Source organism: Onthophagus taurus, chromosome 7 (assembly GCF_036711975.1).
Source record: "Onthophagus taurus isolate NC chromosome 7, IU_Otau_3.0, whole genome shotgun sequence".
Taxonomy (NCBI): Eukaryota; Metazoa; Arthropoda; class Insecta; order Coleoptera; family Scarabaeidae; genus Onthophagus; species Onthophagus taurus.
The window spans coordinates 20,985,524-21,007,652 of NC_091972.1; the positions used below are offsets into that span (position 1 = coordinate 20,985,524).

The 22,129-nt window shown below is 35.2% G+C and overlaps 1 protein-coding gene across 6 annotated transcripts in view; it reads right to left on the reverse strand.

Annotated features, from left to right (window-relative positions):
- The window catches only part of LOC111424670 (nephrin-like), a 365,438-nt gene that overhangs the window by 80,519 nt on the left and 262,790 nt on the right, over nt 1-22,129 (reverse strand). The window lies entirely within an intron of this gene.

Below are 22,129 nucleotides of genomic sequence, written 5' to 3' on the forward strand. Positions count from 1 at the left end.
ACAGTAGGGACGCGTTGAGATAAATTAAAGCTCCGTAATTAATGTAAACGAGGCAACGACGCACGCAACAAGTTCCGTTATCACTCTTCCGACACTGACGTGAAACTTTAGCGACAAGACATCCCGAGGCCAGCGTTTGGCTGTCTAAATGCCGACCTTATCGGCGCCCTTATAAATTACCCGTTGTCATGTCGGGCAGTTAAATAATTTGCTGACGCGCCTTTAATTTCGCAAGAGGCAATCATTCAGATGTAAAAAAAAGAACTACTATATTGGTGGGAAACCAATTATTTCTGTTTCAAAGCAATAAGCATCTTATGGAATTGCTTGGCTAATTAACAACTTGGTTAATTAGTTGGAAAGAAATCGTTTATCGATTATGTCTTTGTGATGTATTTGAACGTTTTTTATCAATATCATTGTCATCCACAATTTTTAATGTTTGGGGTTTAAATTAAATACTGACACATAGAATGCCTGCGCAAAACTGCATAAGTTGTGATTAATCTTTAAACACTTAGCATTCGTAATTCTTACAACCGTGAAATGGATTTTTTGTCGTCTGCCTCAGTGTGTTGACCTTGAGCACTGAAAGCCGCAATACCCTCTTCCCTCCTACCCTCTATTAAGTCTGCTTTTGGCTGTTGCGCGGCGCATATCCATTTTTTCAAAATTGTCACGTAGTCGTATATTTTACGAATGTTTAGTAGTAGTGTTACATTTTTCTCGTACCAAAGATCGCAATTTAGTTTACAATGTCGTTATTTGTTACTTTTAAAGTATTAAAGTGTGTATAACATTGTTGTAATTATTGTGCAGTGTAAATGATCTAGTGATTACTTAAGAACCATGGCTTTACATTCCTCAGAAATCGATAAGTGTTTAGCTGAAACTGATAACGATGACGAATCAGATTTTGAAGGAAGCAGCGGTAGCAAAAACGAAAATGACATTTTGGCCTATTCCGAATCTCAATATGAGCCGTCTGAGTGATGAAAGTGATGCTATCGCTGAGGAAATGAGAGGTTCTAAGAATTATACGAGGAAAAAATGGACATGCTTGGTCCACTACTCCACCAACATAGTTTTGAGACGACGCGACACAAAAGGCGTAGCAAAACTGGTTTCAAAGCCTTAGGAAGCATTTCAATTATCTTTCAGTGTTGATTTAATTACAAAAATTGTGCAGCACACAAATTCAGAAATAGTACGTAGACAAGTTATGTATTCAAATATTACAGCTACTATCGCGCCAACTACTTTGTTAAAAATAAAGGCTTTACTTGGTTTATTAGTTTTTTCTGCCCTTCACAACGAGCTGCCAGTACTGAATTACACTGTTGGAAAGAATTCACGAGCATACTCTGTATAATCTGAACGCGCAATGCAATTTGGTACGGAAGTAGTACTAAAGTACAATTGGTTCTTTCACAGTATTAGGAACAATTAGGAAAAGCAAGAGAGAAATTCGGTTAATACTGAAATTCTACTTGACCACATATTTCAGTTAGCTTCATCACTTGTGTTGTACGCTTAGTGAATTCTATTAATGCCTTTTGTTTTGAACGCTATGAGTACTGTTTCGAAAATGCGTGCTCCAAAAAGCCTTATCGAAGAGGAGATGTTGATGCTACTGGTTAATGATGATCCAGAATTCGACGATTTTCTGCAAGAAGAAGACAGCGACGAGGAAATTAATCATGTGACAGTTGATGAATTCGAGTATGATGAAATTTCTGATATAGTTTAGATGAAATTGATGGCGCAGCTAAAGATATAGCTAAAGATGGCACTGAATGGTCAAAACATCCAAAAAATATATAAGTTAGGAGATCTCGAACAAATATATTGAATGTTACTCCTGGTCTAGTGGCCTACACTTCTAGAATTTGTAGCATCAGAGATGCATTTTTGCTGTTTATTACGCCAGAAATTATAAATATTATTATAACTGTAACAAACCGTAAGGCTACTGACTTCTACGAATGATGGAATGCTGGTAACCCTTTGAAACGAAGAACATATGTTCCAACAAGTAAAAATGAAATATTGGCCTATATTGGACTTTTACTTACAATTGGTGCTCTTAAAAGTAGTAAGGAATCTGTCGACGTGTTATGGTGTACTGATCCTGCCTACCGTAGAGCTATTATTTCAGCTACTATGTCTCGTAATCGTTATCACGAATTCACGTGATTTCTACGTTTTGATAATTTCGAATCTACAGAAGAATGAAGAGAAAACGACAAACTGCCTGCGATTAGAGAGATATTTGATATATTTGTTGCAAAATGTAAAATTAGCTGCAATCCAGATGGCCATATATGCGTGGATGAACAACTTGTTCCGTAACCTGCAAAATACAGGATCAAGATTTGGACCGTGGCAGACTGCGATTCTGCATACATAACAAATATGCAGGTACATCTGGGCAAGGCTATGTCTTACGTAAAATTATCTGATATGAATTGTGAGCATATTTTTTCAACCAAAAAAGAACCAAGGAGAGAGAGCGGTACCAGACTTAGTAAACCACTTACCGGTACCGACTTACCGGCAAGACATGGAATAACTACTGATCATTTTTTCACGAGCCTGTAATTGTCGGATAAACTTTGGCTTAAGGGAATTGCTTCGTAGACCATATAAACCTATAAATTCTTCTATGCTTGCATACAGAGACAATCGTACTCTGGTATCATACGTGCCAAAAAAATAGAGCAGTAATATTGCTATAAAGCCAACACACCGATAATAAGGCAGGAGGAGAAGATGAAGATTACAAGCCTGAAATTATATTGTCATACAACAAAACCAAAGGAGCTGTTGATGTAGGTGATCAGCTTGCTCAACAATATTCAACTCAAAGGAATACCAACAGATGGCCCATGGTCCTATTTTATCATATTCTGGATATAGCTGCCATCAATGCATTCAAGGTATGGATGTTCGGTAATCCCGGCTGGAAAGAGGATGATAAAGATGCACGAAGAAAATTTCTGTTGCAGTTAGGAAAGGACTTAGTAAAAGAAAACATCATTCGTCATTACAGCAACAAATATGGCCAAACAAACAAGGCCAACTAAAAAAACTTATGATACAAGTTGTACCAGAAGTACAAAGTAACCAATCCACTATAAATACAACAGCAACTACAACAAAAGTAGTTGTAACACCAGACCGTTGTTATTTCGGCTTCTGAAAACGTGACAGAAAGAACACATGTACTCTGTGCAAAAAGTGCTGAATATTCCTCAAACAAACCGTTTTGTCAATATTATAATGTTTAACTTGTTAAATGTTTGTGTTTGTCATATAACAGTTCAGTGTCCTTGCAATAACAAACAATTGCTATTTTAATTTGTTTTAGGCCTTCAACCATTGGAGTGCAAATACACCCCACCTGGTAGTTATCTTAAGAAAAATAGGTTGGGAGGATGAGGGTTAATGATTTATGAGAAGTTTCTATTTCTCTTTACGCCTCTTCTATGGCTACTAATTAAGTTTAAGGTTGGAGAAATTTAATATAAATGTAAGATAATATCAAAATGAAATAAGAAAAAAATGCGTACAGGAATCGCGAAACTGAGTGAACAAAGTTTGCTAACGTCGCTAGATAAGAAACTTGGTTGGGAGTGGATAGTTTATCGGATTTTTTACGATCGAACGGGGCAAACTAACGACGGCTTAGTTCGAGGCCCTTCTGCCAATTTGTCTAAAACTAAGTTGCGGGTTTTATCGGACGGGGCCGAGTTTTATACCGCCTGCTGTGCGAATTTTGAACGTTTATGAGCCGGGAAAATTTGTTTTGGGTCTGGACGGGATTTCCAATAAATTCTTACGACATTCTTAAAGGACTTTGACTCTGTGACAATTGAAAATCAATACGCGACTTTATCATATATTCATCGGCCGCGGATGTTCTATTATGTCTAAAAGTGAACGTGGAAAATAGAATTCTTCTTGGAATTTCGCATGGTAAATATTCGGCAAATGTGACAAAATGAAATATTGCCCTTTCTCGGTACAGAAACTACGACGCCACATCGAGGCGGAGCGCGCAACTAATGAAAACGTCTTTAACCCAGTTCGGGCAATACATTATTCTGCGCAGCTCGAAAAACTCCACAGTCATCCAACGAAGGGCTCTTTCAGGATAATACGTTGCTATCATGTCATCGATTTCCCGTCATTTCTGTCACTTTCGCCGAACCATTTTTAGACACATTAAATATGACGAACATTTGTATAAATCCTGCTTCTCTTTGAATGGAACCGGTCATTACTGAAAATCTCTAGATGAGATTTTCAGCATATCCCCGATCACGTAATGTATGATATTCATATTTTCTTAAAACGATGTATGTATTTCGCACGTGACGCCGTAAATCTGCCAGACCATATCGGATTTTCCTTTCCTCCCTTCCATTACCCGAGGTTTTTGCGGTCTGCAGGAGGAAGGGGACGAGGTCAATCGTGGCGAAAGTGTATCTTCGCCCATAAAATATTTACGTTTAGACAAATTGCGATGATGTGTTTACGAGGGGATGTTTCAGGATCAACCGATATTATTTATGATCCTAACGTAAATATTTCAAAAGGGCGGCGAAATTAAAAACGCATTAGTTGCCTTTCGTACTTTTAAAGTTACCATTGAATAAATATTGATACTAATCGATAATTAGATGTACGAACGCCCCACACATAAATCATACGACAACACACATGACACTGTAATTGAGTCGTTGCGGTTGGTTTGTAACACTACATCATATTAGAACTAAATCAAAATTAACTGAATGGGTGTATACAATTTTGATTTAGGTATATATGGGATTCTATGTGTAAACACAGACTTTATTGAAAACTCGACTATCAACTAAAAATTGAATTTATTTTATATGCAATGTTTATATACGCAAGTCTAAATAATTTAATTTCAAACTGTCGCTGCCGACTGGTACAACTTGTTTAAATAAATTCACCTGACAAATGTTTGCTATTGTTCGCTGTCTGTAAATATATTGGTATACAACCTTTTACATCCACGTTTTATCGATAGCGGGACTACATAAATCAAAAGTGCATAATGTATTAATAATTATTTGATAAATTGGAATCATTTTATAACTAAAAATTTCCTGAAATATTTTATTAATACTTACTATAAAGTTAATGCAATATTGACAATATTTACACAATCATCATTGCTTTTATTATAATTAGTGTATTATTTGTACTAAAACTAGAACTAACACTAGCACTATAACCCTCTTCAGAAACTAATTCGAAGTGTTTAAAATATACAACTTGGCGCTGAATAACAGCATTAATTTGTGCTGTCTCGTCTTAACAGACGTACGGCTAAACCCGAATGTTTCTAATTCTAGGTCTAGTGTTAGTTCTACTACAATAAAAATATACAACATCCTGATGTTGAATAACAAACTGAAATTAGAACTAACACTAGCACTATCACTAGAACTAATACTAGATCTAGAATTAGAATCATTTGGGTTTACGTTCTCTCAAGACGGCTAAATCCGAATGTTTCTAGTTCTAGGTCTAATATTAGTTCTACTTTTAGTAGAACCTTCGGCATAACCAGTGAACTTTCGTTGATACTTGTGACGTTTTATCTATAAACACGGATCAAGAGATTACTATAGAAGAGTTATTTTCTGGAAAAGAAGAGAAGTTAGGTTACACTAACTTAGTAGAACACGTTATTCGCACTATTTCTGAGCCGACTAAACAACGACACTATCCTATACTTCACCTGCTTTAATAATAATAATATTTTTATAGACACCAAGATTTACAATAATAACAGAAAAATATACATTATTACATAACATTAACACAAGGTTGACAAAAGATCAATTTATCGTAGAGGCAATGTTTTCAAAAAGACCCAATTTGCAATGTATGTATGGAATTATGATAAATAATTAATATGGCAACTATGTCAAGTAACAGAAAAAGAATAGGAGAGAACAGTAAAGAAAGAAAATCGCATTAAGCGCAAAATGATTGGAAAATAGCAAACAAAGCTGTCAGCTGAAGAAGGAAAAAAGAAGAAGCAGATGACATCAAATCAGTCTCAGATAACTGTAAAGACAACAGGGGATATCTTAGCTAAGCTTTGAATACGCCAAGCTACGAGCATTACACAATTCTGTGGGTAAATTATTCCACAGAGTTATAGCTAGTACAGTGAATGATCTGTGATATATTTCAGTACGATGAACGGGAAACATGAGTGAGACATCAGACTGTGCTCTAGCAGAAAGACTGCGAAATGCCATGAACTGAAATGCAGCAAACAGGTAAATTGGAGATTGAGAGGAAAGTATCTTGTATAAGGTAGTTAATATGTGAAAGGATCTACGCTTCTCAACGGTGAGCATTTCGAGATGATTACCATATTATTTATTTATTTATTTATACAAATGGATACAGAACGGGACAAACCCTATAATACTGCATCACAACATTGACATAAAGAAATCAAACAGAAATATCAGCGCAATATAAGCCAGAAGAAATACATACAGAGACGCAAACCAAATGAAAATTATACAAAAAATATAAAACAAAAAAAAAATATATATATATGTATATAAGTAACAATTGACGAGTGAAATTCGATTAAATTCCGATTAAATTTAATGTAAAATTAGACAAACTATAATCAGACCAGTCCGGTCGGCGAGGCCAGTGCAGCAGTCGTAACCATACGTCTAAATACCGGATACGTGTACCGAAAAATGTCAATTGGGAAACGATCAGCCGCTCTTGCCATTCTCATCATTGGGAAGTGGAGGAACGCATTCGTACGCGCAGCCGGAGTGAAGAACAAAAAATTATATCGCAAATTTCTCGGTGCAACGTGAATATTAATCAAGCTAACGAGCCCGGCGCAATCACACTCATTGTTGAGAATTTTGAAAAAAAATAGCAAATCATTGCAGGTGCGACGCTGATGGAGGGACAGAAACCGTAAAGAAGCACAAATAGAGTCGTAGTCATCATACACTAGATGAGATTTATAACACAAGTACTTCAAAAATTTTCTCTGCACCCGCTCCAATCTATCGATATGTATGTGGTAATGAGGATTCCACACAACGCTACAGTAGTTTAGAATACTGTAAACATAAGCAAAATATAGTGTTTTAATTGCATTTATGTTAGAAAAATGCTCAGTAGACCTAATAACAAACTCCAACATGCGCCAAGCTTTATTAACTACTCCATCAACGTGCTCTCTGAACAACAATTTCTCATCAAACATGACTCCCAAGTCCCTAATACAGGATACTCGTTGTATACCATCCCGATCATATAACATGGTCATACTTTCTCAAGTCGAAAATAAAGCGCAGATAATTATTTTGTAACCTCTCTAATTTGTTACGGAGACTAATCGAAAAGTCTGGGTACACGGCATCGGCAGAGTCCAAATGGGGGAGAATTAAAGAGTAACAGAGGTTGCGACGAACAATAGGTGGAAGGAAACAACCAAGTTTGCGTAGGGATTAGAAACAGAAATAAACCTTCCTGCAGACAAACTGAATCTGACGCTGTCAGGACAATGCAGAATCCATCATAACCACCAAGGTTTTAACTGTTTGAGAGAATTGTATGATGTTACCATTAAGTGTCAGATGGGTATTATTGATAGAGTAAAATTTTGTTAGCAAAGGCCTTGATGCGAAAGCAATAGCTTGAGGCATCTAGACCAGTCTAGAACACTAGCAAGATCCGTATTAAGACGCATTACCGCTGCTGGATGTTCATCCACAGCTGCGGATGTATACATTTGGAGGTCGTCTGCATATAGGTGAAAGTTGCTAATTAATTATCTTAATTGTCTTAGTAACGCAATTTATGAAGACGGAAAAGAGAAGTGGATCCAAAACACTGCTCTGAGGCACACCGCAACGGCTTGTAAATACATACGGGGAAGATGAGGAGTCACGTACACACAAGGAACGATTAAAAAGGTATGATTGAAACCAAGCGACACAACTCGGCGAAAAACCTACAGAGCATAGAATTACCACCAACAAGCTGTGATCAACAGCAAATGCCTTGCTGACGTCAAAACCAGTAAGGTCAAACGCCCGTCATCACAACCACGTCTAATATCCATACTGAAGTATGGATCCAGTATCAACTATACTGAAAATCAGTGATAACCTTGTACTCATCAAAATACCGTTGCGCCTGCATATACACCAAGTGCTCAAGTGCTTAAAAAATTACGGAAATAATAGATATAGGACGAACATCACTTATTGTTAGACGAGTGGGACACTTATGTTTAGGTATGGGTACAACATAAGCTAGTTTCCAAATAGAAGCGAAGGACGTTGTCTCAATGGAGAAGTTAAATATCTGGAGTAGTGGAAGAATGATTATATCCAAAATAAGAAGGAGCTGCTTAATGCTGACATCATCTACACCAACACTAGTGGACCGAAAATGTCTGAGAGCATGGCGGACTAGGAATTCGTCAAATAACTCCAAGGAAAATCTGGAACTGATAGTAGCGGAGGCATTAATGGTAAGAATTGGTGATACCTTAATTGAATCGTCGAGAGTGATAGGGGATTCGGCAATATAACTAGCCAGAGTCACAATCAAAACTACCATGATAAAAAGGAGATTCAACTACACCAAGAGAACGCATAGTTTTCCAGAATGTATTGGAGGTAGCATAGGACAATTTCCGATAAATATACAATTTTTTTAAATTCTTACAACGTTGGTTGCAGCGGTTACGTAAAGCAGCTTTCCCAATTAGCGTTGGAAGGATGTCTTCAAAGAAGAGTTTTTGAAGCATTGCGTCTGTGCATGAGATCTCTGACCTCATTGTAGAGTCAGCGTGCAGGCAAGTGCTTTGTTTTGCGTGGAAGTATAGGGCATGACAGTCAGCTTTATTGAGATTCGTCAACGATGAAATTGATAAAATGTTAAAAGATGGTATTGTGGAGCATTCGATATCGCCATTGTAATAGTATCCAAAAAGTATAAAACCTACAGATTTTGTGTTGACTATTGGAAGGTAAATAAAATAACGGAACGAGACGCATATTCTTTACTTTTTGTGACATCTACCTTCGATAATCTTAGAGATGCTTGTTATTTGTCATCATTGGATATTAAAAGTTCGTATTGGCTGGTACCTGTAGAAGAAAAATAACGTCCTATTTCAGCTTTCGTTGTTCCAGGAAGGGGATTATTGCAATTTGTCGTATGTATTTTGGTCTACAATGCATCTACGACTTGGTAGCGGCTTATTGACAGTGTTCTCGGTATAATTGTGAACCTTATGTATTTGTATATCTTGATATTATAATTATTGCTAACGACTTTCCGAAACACTTAGACGTGTTTTGTGAAGTATTAGAGCGTTTAAAGGAAGATGATTTGACGGTTAGCCGAAAGAAATGCCAATTTTGTCGTTCAGTATTGCGATACTTGGGTTGTATTGTGAATGAAAGAAGGGTAACAGTGCATCCAGAAAAGGTCATGTGTATAATGAAAATTCCTACATCCACTTGTGTCTTCTTCATCATCTCTTCTTCGAAAAGCCCAAATGTTTTGTTGGTCCGATGAGTGTACGCTTGACTTGGAGAAGATAAAAGCATGTTTGGTTTCAGCCCCTATACTTACATGTCCTAACTTCGAGAAACCATTTGATGTGCAAACTGATGCAAGTCGTACGTTAAACTGTTACGTCATAACTGTAATTGATGCACAGTTTCTAGTGTTAGTTCTACTTTCAGTTCATATGAAAATATAGACCAGCCTGGTGGTTAATAACAGCTAAAACTAGATCTAGTGTTAATTCTAGTGCTAGTGATGTCTGCTTTTTTCTGATTGTCCGCAAATGTATTATAATTACAGCCTTGGCCATAACTATTGAGCACCCAGGTTAACTTTCGAAATATCAAATTAAAATAAATTGTATAGGTTTATAATGTTTTGCCTTTTGCCTTAATCAGGGCCAAAATTCTTTTTGGTAAAGAGGACACAAGTTTTTTGCAGTTTTCTTTTAGCGCTTCTTTTGAATGAATAGTGTGACGCCTAACTTTGTGATTCAATAAACCCCATAAATACTCTATGGGGTTTAGGTCCGGAATTGGGTTGGCCAGTCCAGAAGCTCTATATTACTTTCTCGAACTAAGTCATTGTGCGGATAGCTTTGTGGCATGTTGCGTTATCTTGTTACAACTTAACGTCGTCCAAGTTTGTGTCGACAAAAAGTGATATAAAAGAGGGCTCTAATGTTGTTTCCAAGACATTTTTAGGGTGCTCAATACTTTTGGCCAAGACTGTATAATTTACTTAACTGTATACTATAATAAAATAAAGTTTGGTGGTATGAGCTACTTTATCATTTCTTCTGAATGATGCAAATGGGTTAATAGTTCTAAATGAAACGAAATACTTTATTATTCTAAGGTTACAATGCGATTTGATAATTTTCCGATTACCTAAGACCTCCATTTATCATGAGTACATCGGGAAAATTGATCGTTCCACATCTTATCAGGTAAAATGAATCTCCCTGCAGCGTTCTGTTCAAGTAAAATAGGGTTACTGTGGGAGGTCATCGAAGGGCCACTACCCCGCTGATAACAGGAATTACGGTGGAAGAAATATTTCCGTCCGATGGCGTGATCTACGCATTTTCTTTGAAATTTATCGTCGTAATCGTTATTTAATTAATCTGTCTACCGAAAATGGAAGCGGGAACGACTTAAAAGGTTCGAGGTAGGGCCGGATGCTATCATCGGCTTCTTTCCTTCGCGGCGATGGCTCGTAAATCTAAGTTGTTCAACTTTGGTCGGGAAGTAACAAAGTCACTTTCGGGGGAAAGGCCGCGGACTGATGAAATATTTCTTTTTTCGAGGGATGAAAAATCCGATAATTGGAAGAGAGTTTAATAAGCGTCCTTCAATTTTCACCCGAAAACAAAACCGAATGCAACGCCAATACCAGGCACGTTACAACTTGTAAATATCACTTCTGAAATAAACCCGAAGGGATTCGGTGAAAACAGGAAAAGTTTTCACGGAACAGGAAAACTAAACTCAGGGCCTATCTAGACGTGAAGTGCTGGAAGTCGTTAAAAAAAAGTTCTTTCAACTCTCTACTTCGTTGTGCGCTACCACTTCCAATCGAAGATGCGACAAAAAGTTTTATTTATCGACTTCCCGCAATATTGCTGATAATATTAAAGCTGTTCCCTTTTGTCGACCCTATCTCGCCTCCAATGAATAGACCTTTTGTACCACTTAATCGAGATGTGCTGTCAATTTGCTGACGTCTAAATAAAATAGCAACCGACTGCTTATCTTAATTTAAAATTCTACGCTTTTTTGGGGGTGAAAACCGAAATTGGTATTACCTCGGAAGCGATTTCGTCTCCGTCGTGTCATAAACCGCGCGATTATATGTCGTAAAAGTCCAAGTTGACGACTCGCTCACGCGGCTGCATGTGCTCGTAAATAATATTACCGGTACCTGATAAGTAACTACGGGACTTGTGCTTACTCTCTGAAAGCTCATTCAGCCGGGCTTTGCAACCACAACCCTGTTGTTTTAGCTGAGATATCAGGATATGAAATGAGAGTAGCGTAAATTGATTTTCAAAGATTCCTCGTAAAAGTGGATAGAGATTGAAATTCCTCATATATTAGATTTAGTATCAACATTTTTCTATTTCTACAAAGATATAGAAATATGGAGGCGAAAATAAAGCGATAATAAAAATGTGCGAATAAAGGTAGAATATATCATTGTGCTAATTGAACAAAGTTTATAAATATATATTACATTGTTACCGGTAATTATTTATATAAAAAATACACTTAGGGTTAAAGTGGTTAAAGTTCGAGCGATCAAAAGATTTTGCGTACTTACACTGTAAAATGTTAGTCTTGACTCATTTAATGTTGTTAAAGGGTAAGATTACTATTTTTCATGTTTGACCAAAATTAAAGTGTACGAAAATAAGGTTTTACACAGAATCAGGCGAGATTGTCAAGGTCTTTAACAATTTTGTAGTTCTTATTGAAATCTACACTTCTTTTGGTGTAATTTCTGAGAATAATTTCAATTCTATTTTTAAAGAAGTTATGATTTTCGATACGCTTGATATATAAAGAAATCCCTGCCCTTAATCCAATACATGAACCTTGTTTTAAAAACAGGATAACCATTTCCTAACCCTTAGACGACCGTGGCACGTCTTAATTATTAAGGAGCCGATGTATATCACTTTCTTATTTATTAGTTCTAAATCGTACTTTATGTATTTTTTGCTGGAAATAGGTTGTTAGGGACACCATTCTTTGTTTATGACCAGTAGAAACTGTCAGTTCTTTTGGTGCGAGAATCTTAATTTTTACAAGAAAAATTATAAGTGTAAAAATGTTTTCCAACTTTTCAGAGTGTGAAATAATCGTTGCCTGGTAATTAAATTGTTATTCTATACATTTATCAAACCATTATTTATGCTACTTGTATAGATATAACATTGTAAATACAAAGGGACCGATGTACCCCTGTGATTGTAGAAAGATACTATGTATGAGGAAAACTTTAGTTTTTGTACAGATGATTTTTGTCAAATAACTTCACTTTTTTATTCATATTGCTGCAGAATGATTCGTAAGGGACGTAGACTTTTCGAACTCAAGGAAAATGAAATACAACAGCTTCTGATGGCCGATAATAGTGACGATTTACTTCTTGACGAAGAAGATCAAAGGCTTCTAACACAGGATGAACAGCGATGATACAGCGTTTGAACTTCAGAATCCAACAACACTGTCACCTGAACCTTCTTCTATAGTAGAACCTATCATCAAAGAGCATTGCAACCACCAACCAGTTTTCAAGTGGAGCTAGAGAACTTACCTCCCAAATGTTTTTCATAATGCGCAATATAAATTCAGAAAAGAAATGAAAGCATTTCTTGGCATGAATTCGATTATGGGCAATCAAATTGTGCCGTCATTGAAAGACTACTGGTCTACTCAACCAGACATGGCGGTTCATATCAAATGTCATGCCAAGCGCTCGGTTCGAAGAAATACGTAGGAACCTACATTTCTGCAACAACAAAGAAGTAAGAGACCCAAATAGCCCTAACTATGACAGAGCATACAAAATTCGTCCAGTTATGGAACATTTCAATACTTCGTTTCAAAACGCCGCGCCATCAATAAAAGACGAATTGACGAATAAAGTTCAAGGGGCATAACGTAATGAAGCAGTTTATAAAAAATAATCCTGTCAAGTGGGGATTCAAACTATGGTGAAGGTGGGATGCGGGCTATCTGTTTGAATTTGATTTATACACAGGCAAACGCAATTTCAACACTGAGTACGGATTAGGGGAATCAGTGGTGCTTCAGCTTACGAAAAAGCTGGAGGGCTTGGGATGTGAAATTTATTTCGACAATTTGTTCAACTCACCTAGGTCACAATGTAAATTGATTGATCGAAACACCAAGGCGTGTGGAACTGTTCGAAGTATCCGAAAACATCTACCGAAAACTGCACCAGTGGACAAAAAAAGTTAAGCGTGGAGAAATTTACACCACCAGTTTCCAAGGCATTACTTATGTGAAATGGATGAATAACAAAGCGGTCTATTTGTTGAGCAACATTCTGTCGCCTATAGAAACAAACACCGTAAAATGCCGTAAAGCTGATTCAGCAGATAAAATTGATGTCAAATGCCCTGGGATAGTATCACATTATACTAAAAACATGGAAGGAGTGGACCTCATGGACCAACCTAAGGTGTGTTACGAAATAGATCTGATACCAAAAATAAAATGTTATCTTCGTCTATTTTTTGATCTGTTAGACATATTAGTAAATAACGTACATAACATCTACACCAAGCTTCATGATCAAAAACAAATGGAAGGAAGCCTCTTGTCGAGTTTGCAGTTCAGACAAGTTGTTGCTAGGAGTTTGATAAATACTTTTTTGTAATTCGCTACGGTAATGGAAGCTATAACAGTACTCAAACGGGTGCTGTAATGAGACTCCTTACAGCATCCGATGCTGTAATGAGATTTTAGTAACATTTTATGGAACCAGTTCAAGTTGGTGACATTGGGTCATTAATTTTTCTAGTTGTCAATGTGACAATTTTTGTCTATGGATGTTTAAACACGTTCTTAGCATCGAATACAAAGTCCACAATGACGAGGACATTGACTCTGAGCAATTTCTCTTATTTTGGGAGGTGTACATCAAACATTTTTTTCTGGTGAATATATTTTGTGTTTTGACAGTTTCTAATTGTCTACATTGCCAAAATTTACTTTATTTTTGTAAAAAAAAAGTATAAAAACGCGAATTACAAAAAATAGCATAAAACACACGTTTCATAACACTTAAAGCACTCATTCATTAAAAAACTCGTGGCTTCGCCACTCGTTTTTCAACTTGAATTCGTGCATTTCAAGCGTGTCTTACGAAACTTGTTTTTTAATATACTATTACCGTGAGGTAACGAAGTGTTTTCACAACAAAAGCAAATGCTATGCGCAAATCTGTAAAATGACAATTAGCTTCGCATCACATGGAAAAATCAAATATCAGAAAGAGGTGCGTAAATTGCGCCAAAAACAAGAAGGAAAACCAGACAAACAACACTTGTGATTTATGTATAGTTCACCTTTGCTACATTAATGATAGAAATTGTTTTGCTAAGTACCATAACTAATTATAGTGTAATTATTTATACTTTTTATGAATAAATAAACCTATGATAATAAATACGTAGCTTTTTATAAATACCGTAGCTGAACCAATAAGTAAACCTTATAAATGTAAGGTAAGGTTAATCGAGTAAAAAGTAACTCCTAACGACCATGGGGACTTCTTTACCCAAAAAAATCCATAAAAATATAACATTTATTGGTATTATGATTTTAAAACATGTTTTTTTTGATGTCCAATGGATCTTAAATAGCTAAAATGATTACATAAGCTTCCAAAATCTTATGGTCCTGAGAGGGACCATAATACTCAATCGTAACTTTACCCATTTTTTGGATATTCTTAAATTTGGCTGTCTATAACTAGTTTAAATAAAACCATCAAAAAACGTCTAACTTGCTGTTACAAATTTACAGTCGAATCGGTTTAGGGTTACCCCATCTTCAACGACAAACTACAAGGTTGTAAAACACAATATATTAAAAATATTATACTGTGCTTTCCAAAAGTAACGGATAAATTCGTTAAAACAATTAAAAACGGTTTATAGAAAAATCGTTGACACGGGTCTAAAGATTTAAATTTTTTGGTATAGATTTTAAATTCCGTCATTTTTAAATTAGATATGAAATAGAAACTAGTTATAAAATATTATTTTTTTCAAATAGCAAGCACCCATTTTTCATTCATAATAGAAATGGCATTCCTATTTGAAAAAAAAAATATCGATGACGTTATTACTCGTTTAAAAATGACGGAACAAATTTAAAATTTAAACCAAACAATTGCAAAAAAAATTAAATCTTTAGTGTCGTTTCAGCGATTTTTGCATAAACTGTTCTTAATCATTTTAACCAATTTATCCGTTACTTTTAAGAAACTCTGTATATGAAATCTTAAAGTTAGGAGTTATTATGTTTTAGAATGTTGATAAAATAATCAAAAAAATATAAATTTAAAATAAAAATTCTTAGAAAATCCAAAAAACAAATTGGAAGTAGAATCTATATTAATAATTAACGGTTTTTTGCAAGGAAAAAGAGCAAAACTATACAAAATGGAGGTAAATATTAATGAAAATGGAAAAAAGAAAAACAGAGTAAAAAAGAAAAAATGAAAAAAATACTCAGTCCGAGAAGCTATACAAACTGATGAAAAATGAATTAAGTGCAAGTGAATAATTATGCAGAATATAAATACAATAACTCCTAATTTTAAGATTTCATATTCATTCATATTTTTAATATCTTGTGCTTTACAACCTTGTAGTTTGTCGTTGAAGATGGAGTAACCAGAAACCGGTTCGACTGTAAATTTATAATAAATAGCAAGTTAGAAGTTTTTCGATGATTTTATTTAAGGAACATTAAGCTTGCAACATGGAATACACTTTATAACTATTTTGTTTCGTTTTTTCATCCAATTTGGCTTTTACTATCAGAATCTACATTATTTTCAATACAACTCATAATAACTTTGATCCCAAAAATCAAAAATTTCATTCATTTTGATGATTTAAATTATGTGATGTTGAAGAAAAATGGGAATTAATACCTGAGGTTTGTTGTTGGGACAAAGATACATTTTTATTGGGTTTAAAAACACTCTTTGAAAATTCTAAGTTTACTTTTGACAATGTTTATAAACAAATTGAAGGTACCCCTATGGAGTCAAAATTATCACCAATTTTAGCCTTGATAGTGATGGCAATTGTAGCCTCCAGGTTCATCATGGTGAGTATTAATAGGAATAAAAATAATAAGTCCACGATGATTTTTTTATTATTTTTCTATTTTCGGTACAACAATGTTTCGCTTTTTCTAAAAGCGTCTTCAGGTACGACTAGAATAATATGGAAGATAATTATTACTAGTTGACGGGTGTTTTTGTTGGTGATATAAAATTAAAAATTATAAAAAGATCTTACCGTCAAAAACTAAGAATGATGAACACGTGAAAAAATGATCATGTAGAAAAATTTCTCTTACGAAAACTACGATGGACCGATGATTAACGATATAATTTTGGATTAAATTAAGTGAAATTTTTGAAAACGGCGTGGGTTTACCATGTCAGGTTAAAAACTCCAACGTTGGGTGATAGGTTAAAAAATGTTTTTTTGAAATGCTGAAGGCAGGCGTAATAAACTGTAAAAGCTGAAGGCGTGTTATAAAAAGAAGAATCTAGCGTTAAAAATCTAAAAGAAAAGGGTATTAATATTATTGAAAAAGTATTATAACGTTAAGTGTTTACCGAAAAACTTGAGTCGTGTGCACATACCGACTGGTTACAACGGACTGAGGTCCCTGAGGTCAGTTAAAAGAGGAAGTAAGTAACATGACAACTTAAGAAAATGAAAAATTGGTATCAAGATGTGACAACCAAATGCAAGAGCGGTAAGTTTGAAATTATATGAAAGGTGTAAAATATCTATTATAATTGTTAAAATCAGTAATTTCATGCAAAATATGTTCAGGGTTTTTAATGTGGTATGTATTTTTTAATGTGGTATATATATTTTATATAGTATTCCTCAAATAGGTCCATTTTTCTGGATTTATTAAGATGTTTTAGAAGTTTAATTTTGGATATATCAGTTTTATGTTTATGTTCTTTTAAATGTTTATAAAAAGTAGAATTTTCTTTATTTAAGTGTTCCTTGAATCTAGTACTGATTTTCCTTCCAGTTTGTCCTATGTAAAAAGAATCGCAATCGTTACAGTTAAGTTTGTAAATCCCACTTTTAAGTTTATCATCGAATATGTGTTTGTTATTAGTTAATAATTGGCCCAATTTAGCATTTGCACGGTATACCGGTGTGACATTAAACTTATTGAAAATATCGGAAAATTGTTTTTGGATTAAAGGGTGAAAAGGTATGGAGACAAAAACGGGGGGTTGGAAAAGTGGGGATAGATGAAATTATTAATTCTAGCTTGATGAATGCGGAAAAATAAATTTTGAAGCTCCTGAAGGGAGTAACCATTATCAAAGCCCAGCCTGATGATAGTATTAATTTCCTTGTTATAGCTAGCACGTGAATGTAAGGGTAATTTAAAATTCTATCAAAAAACAAACGAAAAGATGCGTATTTATGCTGAAATGATGTAAATGAATTTTTTGGAATTAAGGTATTGGTTGTAGTTGGTTTTCTATATATGTCGAATAGGATTCTGTTCTCGGAGGTGCACCTTGTTATAGTAAGATCAAGGAAGCAAATAGATGAACATTTTTCTACTTCGTAAGTAAATTGAAGATTATTAATATTGTTAAAAATGTTATTAAGAGCTATAATGTGGGATTTTTTACCGTTGTATATCAGAAGGATATCATCAACGTATCTTTTATAAAAGATAATATTTTTAGTAAAAAATTCATATTTCTCCGAGAACAGAATCCCTTCGAAGTGGTTAATAAAAATATCTATATTTAATCTATATATCTATATTTAATTTTAGAAAAAGCGAAACATTGTTGTACCGAAATTAGAAAAATAATAAAAAAATCATCGTGGACTTATTCTTTTTTATCCTATTGATAGTGATGGACTACGCGCTGGATGAGATATTGACTAACAATAATTCTGTTTATCGTATACAATTTATAAAGAAATATGTTGATGATTTAATTTTGGGAGTTCATAGGAGGATGTGGATATTATTTTAAGGTATTTTAATGATTTTTACAATCGAAAGGGAAGTTAACAGCAGCTTACCCTTTCTTGACACTAAAGTTATTCGAGACTCTAACAACAACATTCAGTTTAACTGGTATGTAAAACCAACGTATTCAGGACGATATTTAAGTTATTTCTCTAACTATCACATAAAACACAAAATCTCTACCATTCGTTGTATGAAACACAGAGTTACGAGTATTGGTGACCAACTGTTTTTACAGGAAAATTTGCAATTTTTTAAAAAGAATTTTACTAACAACGGTTATCCTGTTAGCATGATTAACAAAATTTTGTTTTCAACGTTTACTATTAACACTCAGCTTTAAGTAAGTTTAACAAATCCTTCACAACTTACTACTGATTCAGTTGTTTATAAAAAACTACCTTACGTTGAAAACCTTAGTAGCGGATTAAAAGAGGCTCTTTCGTGTATGGAGAACGTTAAAATCGTAGTGTGTTATGAAAAGAAACTGGGTAGCCATTTTTCCAAATTAAAAGATAAAACGCTTGAAGAAGTTAAGTCAAATGTTATCTACTGTGTTTCATGCAATGACTGTGATGGAAAATACGTTGGACAAATATCACAATGGTTAAAGAGCAGGATCTCGAAACTCAAAAGTGATTGTAGACTTTCCAACACCGGTTGTGCTCTATCCCAACACGTCATTGATTGTAATCATTTTTTTGATTTTGATAACGTCAAGATTCTTGATTTGGAATCCAATTATCACAATAGACTTTTCTTGGAAATGGTACATATCAACTACACCAAAAACACTGTTAATTTCAAGAATGATACAAGTAATCTCAGTAATATTTACGCATATTTATTTGCTAAGGACGTTTCCAATCAACACTATGGTGACTCTGATCAACAAAATAACATTTCTGACAACCTTAATTACTCCAGTGATTTGATGTTTTGATTTTTCGCTGTATTTTCAAAAACGAGTTTTTATAACAACTTATTTTAACGTGTAATGTCCATCTTGTTTTCCGTGGGTTTTGTGTTCTAAAAATTTTAACGTATTTTCAAATCATTTTTATTATGAACAAGTTCAAGTAATTATAATAGTTTTTTAACATGTTAATATGAAGTCAAGCATTCTTTATTTAATAGTTTCATTAAACAAGTAAGTTGGTTTTTTATTAGTTGTTTTTTCGTTGCTGATTATCAGACTTTTAATTAATGGATTTTTGTAAAACCTTTTTAGCATTGAAAAAGCTCTTTGAATAAACAATCGAAATATTAGCATTTTTATAAAGTTGTTTCACTGATCATCATTTTGACCGTTAATCCCGACAAATTTGCTGTTTTTTGCTGCTCATCTTCGGTCGTGGATACTTCTTGCCGATTTAAATTATTGCATTATAACTTTTTTATGCCAATTTCTTTAACAATTATGTATTTCTTATTGAAATATGCACTCTTTTGGCGTAATTATTGAGTATTTCATAATTTCAATTCTATTTTCAAAGGAGTTATGATTTTTTTAATAAAACTCAATCGCAATTTTAACTTCTTTCCAAATGAAGTAACACTACGTGTTAGGCAAATTTGAATTAAAAATGAATAAGATTATTAAAAATTTTGTCTATCTCCATCCATGTCACGTCACAGTCTAATTAGAACTAGTAACTCAGATATTTAAGATATAGTGAAAAACTGTTTAAAAGAACATAATATTTTATTGTTTTCAGTGCTTTTTCTAAATAAACTCGTGACCCATTTTAAAAGTGGCTCGTTTTTCTCGCATCTGCTCAACCCTTCCAACTGGATTTTACGGTCCAGCTCGTCTCGCAAAATATTTCATAAGAGCGGCCTGCGTTGAAACTGCTTATTTTTCGAATTATGTAAAAGCGGGACGGAAAATTCACTCGGTTTAAATGCAAACGGTCGGGTTATGTAAAGTACATAACCGTATCCGATATTAGTTGATGGGGGTGAGTTTGGGGATTTGAAGGAGACACCCCACGACTAGGGGGCCTAAGGGGACTAGCCGTCCTTCCGCTGCCGTTTTGGCCAAACCAGAGCGTCAACAAAGTTTCACAGAACTTCCATAAATGTTACGGTCAGTTTCAGAACTAACGGGGCAGAGAAAAAGGGTGGCTCGCGGCGGTTCGCCGCGACGGCCACGTCGCGACGCCCCCCCATCGAGTGTGTTTTACGACCTGGCGCTTTCCAAACCAGGCGGGGAAGTTTTCATATTTTGCCCCTTAGAGAGGAACGGGAAGGACATTGTAGAAAAACCCAGTGTCCCCCGGTTCGGTGATTTGTGTGGCGAAGAATCGAGATTTTACAGAAAAGGGGGACACCGATACGCAAATGCCAACAGAAAGAGGGAATATATTTCGCCCTGTTATCGGACGTTCGTTAGATAGTAACCGCGCTTGATTTAAACGTTTTCCGATTATTTATGTTCCGCTCTGAAAGAATGAAGGATAGGTTTTCGCCGTTCCGAAGATCTTAAAGCGGTTATTACGCGGGGAAATAAAAAGGCGACGTAAGAATAACCCGGTGTCATTTCGAAAAGAAATACGGATGGGTCATAAATTCGTAAACAGGGTGCGTTTTAAAGTTTTATTCGGTGTGTAAAAGCGGGCGTGCGTTAAAACGACTGTATATTATTGCGGTAGGGTGGGGTGGCGTAAAAAGAGTATAAATTTCGTTAGAGGCCCTTCGGGGAGTGGTTGTTGTACCCTACCGAAATTTCACGTTGTGATATATGAAATGCGTAGGCTTCGTCTTAAGCTTTATTATTTAGGGGTAAAGGTATTACAGAGAATTCATAAATTTAGAGTAGAAAATATTGAGATGGTTTTGAGTGATTGAATCATATTCAATGATAAGCTAGAAAATAGAGATTGCGCTAGAAAGATTCGATGGAAACGTCTGCTGGCAAGTATAACAGGGTAATATCCATTTGTGCGATATAAAAGGTAAAGCGAGCCTTTTTATTACCTGACTTGGAGGAGGTAGACTGCGGATCCTCCGTGGACTAAGGACGTTTCAAGTGAAATACGGCCATCCTGCGGCAACCAGCCGGACGTAAACATGATTGTAATGTCTGCGCCGTGAATTGCCTCGTGTTTTATGGGTGGACGATCAAGGTAACTTTCTGGGCGCCATGGCCATTGTGCCGCATAGTTCCATTCCGGTTAGATTAATGTGTAACGAGCATACGTAATTGCTAGAACCATTAGAAAATTTGACGCCCGGAGAATTTGCGCGGAAATTGACACCGTTTATATAGTTGAGGAGTGGAGATATGGAGAGGTCGATGATGTTGCCATTAAATTATTAATAATTAACCAGGGTTTTAATTAGTGGTCTCACCCATAAAGTGTAATGGTTCCCTCGAAACTCGCTAAGTTGGTGGCCGTCATGAGTAAAGTATAGCATCTTATACGCAGTGCGGCATAATCAATTTTAATAAAGCGTAGAGGCCATTTCGAGATCGCTCGAGAGGGAGGCGAGTCTCGAGTTTAACGACTTCCGTTCAATTTTTAAAAGCGGCGTGAAAAGAACAACGCCTCTTACTATAGTGGAAGAAGCTATACCTCTTCCATTTATTAAAACCATATTCTTCCCGAAAGAAACTGAGAACATTAAAATGGCAAGCCTCCCTTATCCGGCATTTCCCTTTTTCCCACTATTTTCTTTTTTCTTTATCCCGCATTTCTTTT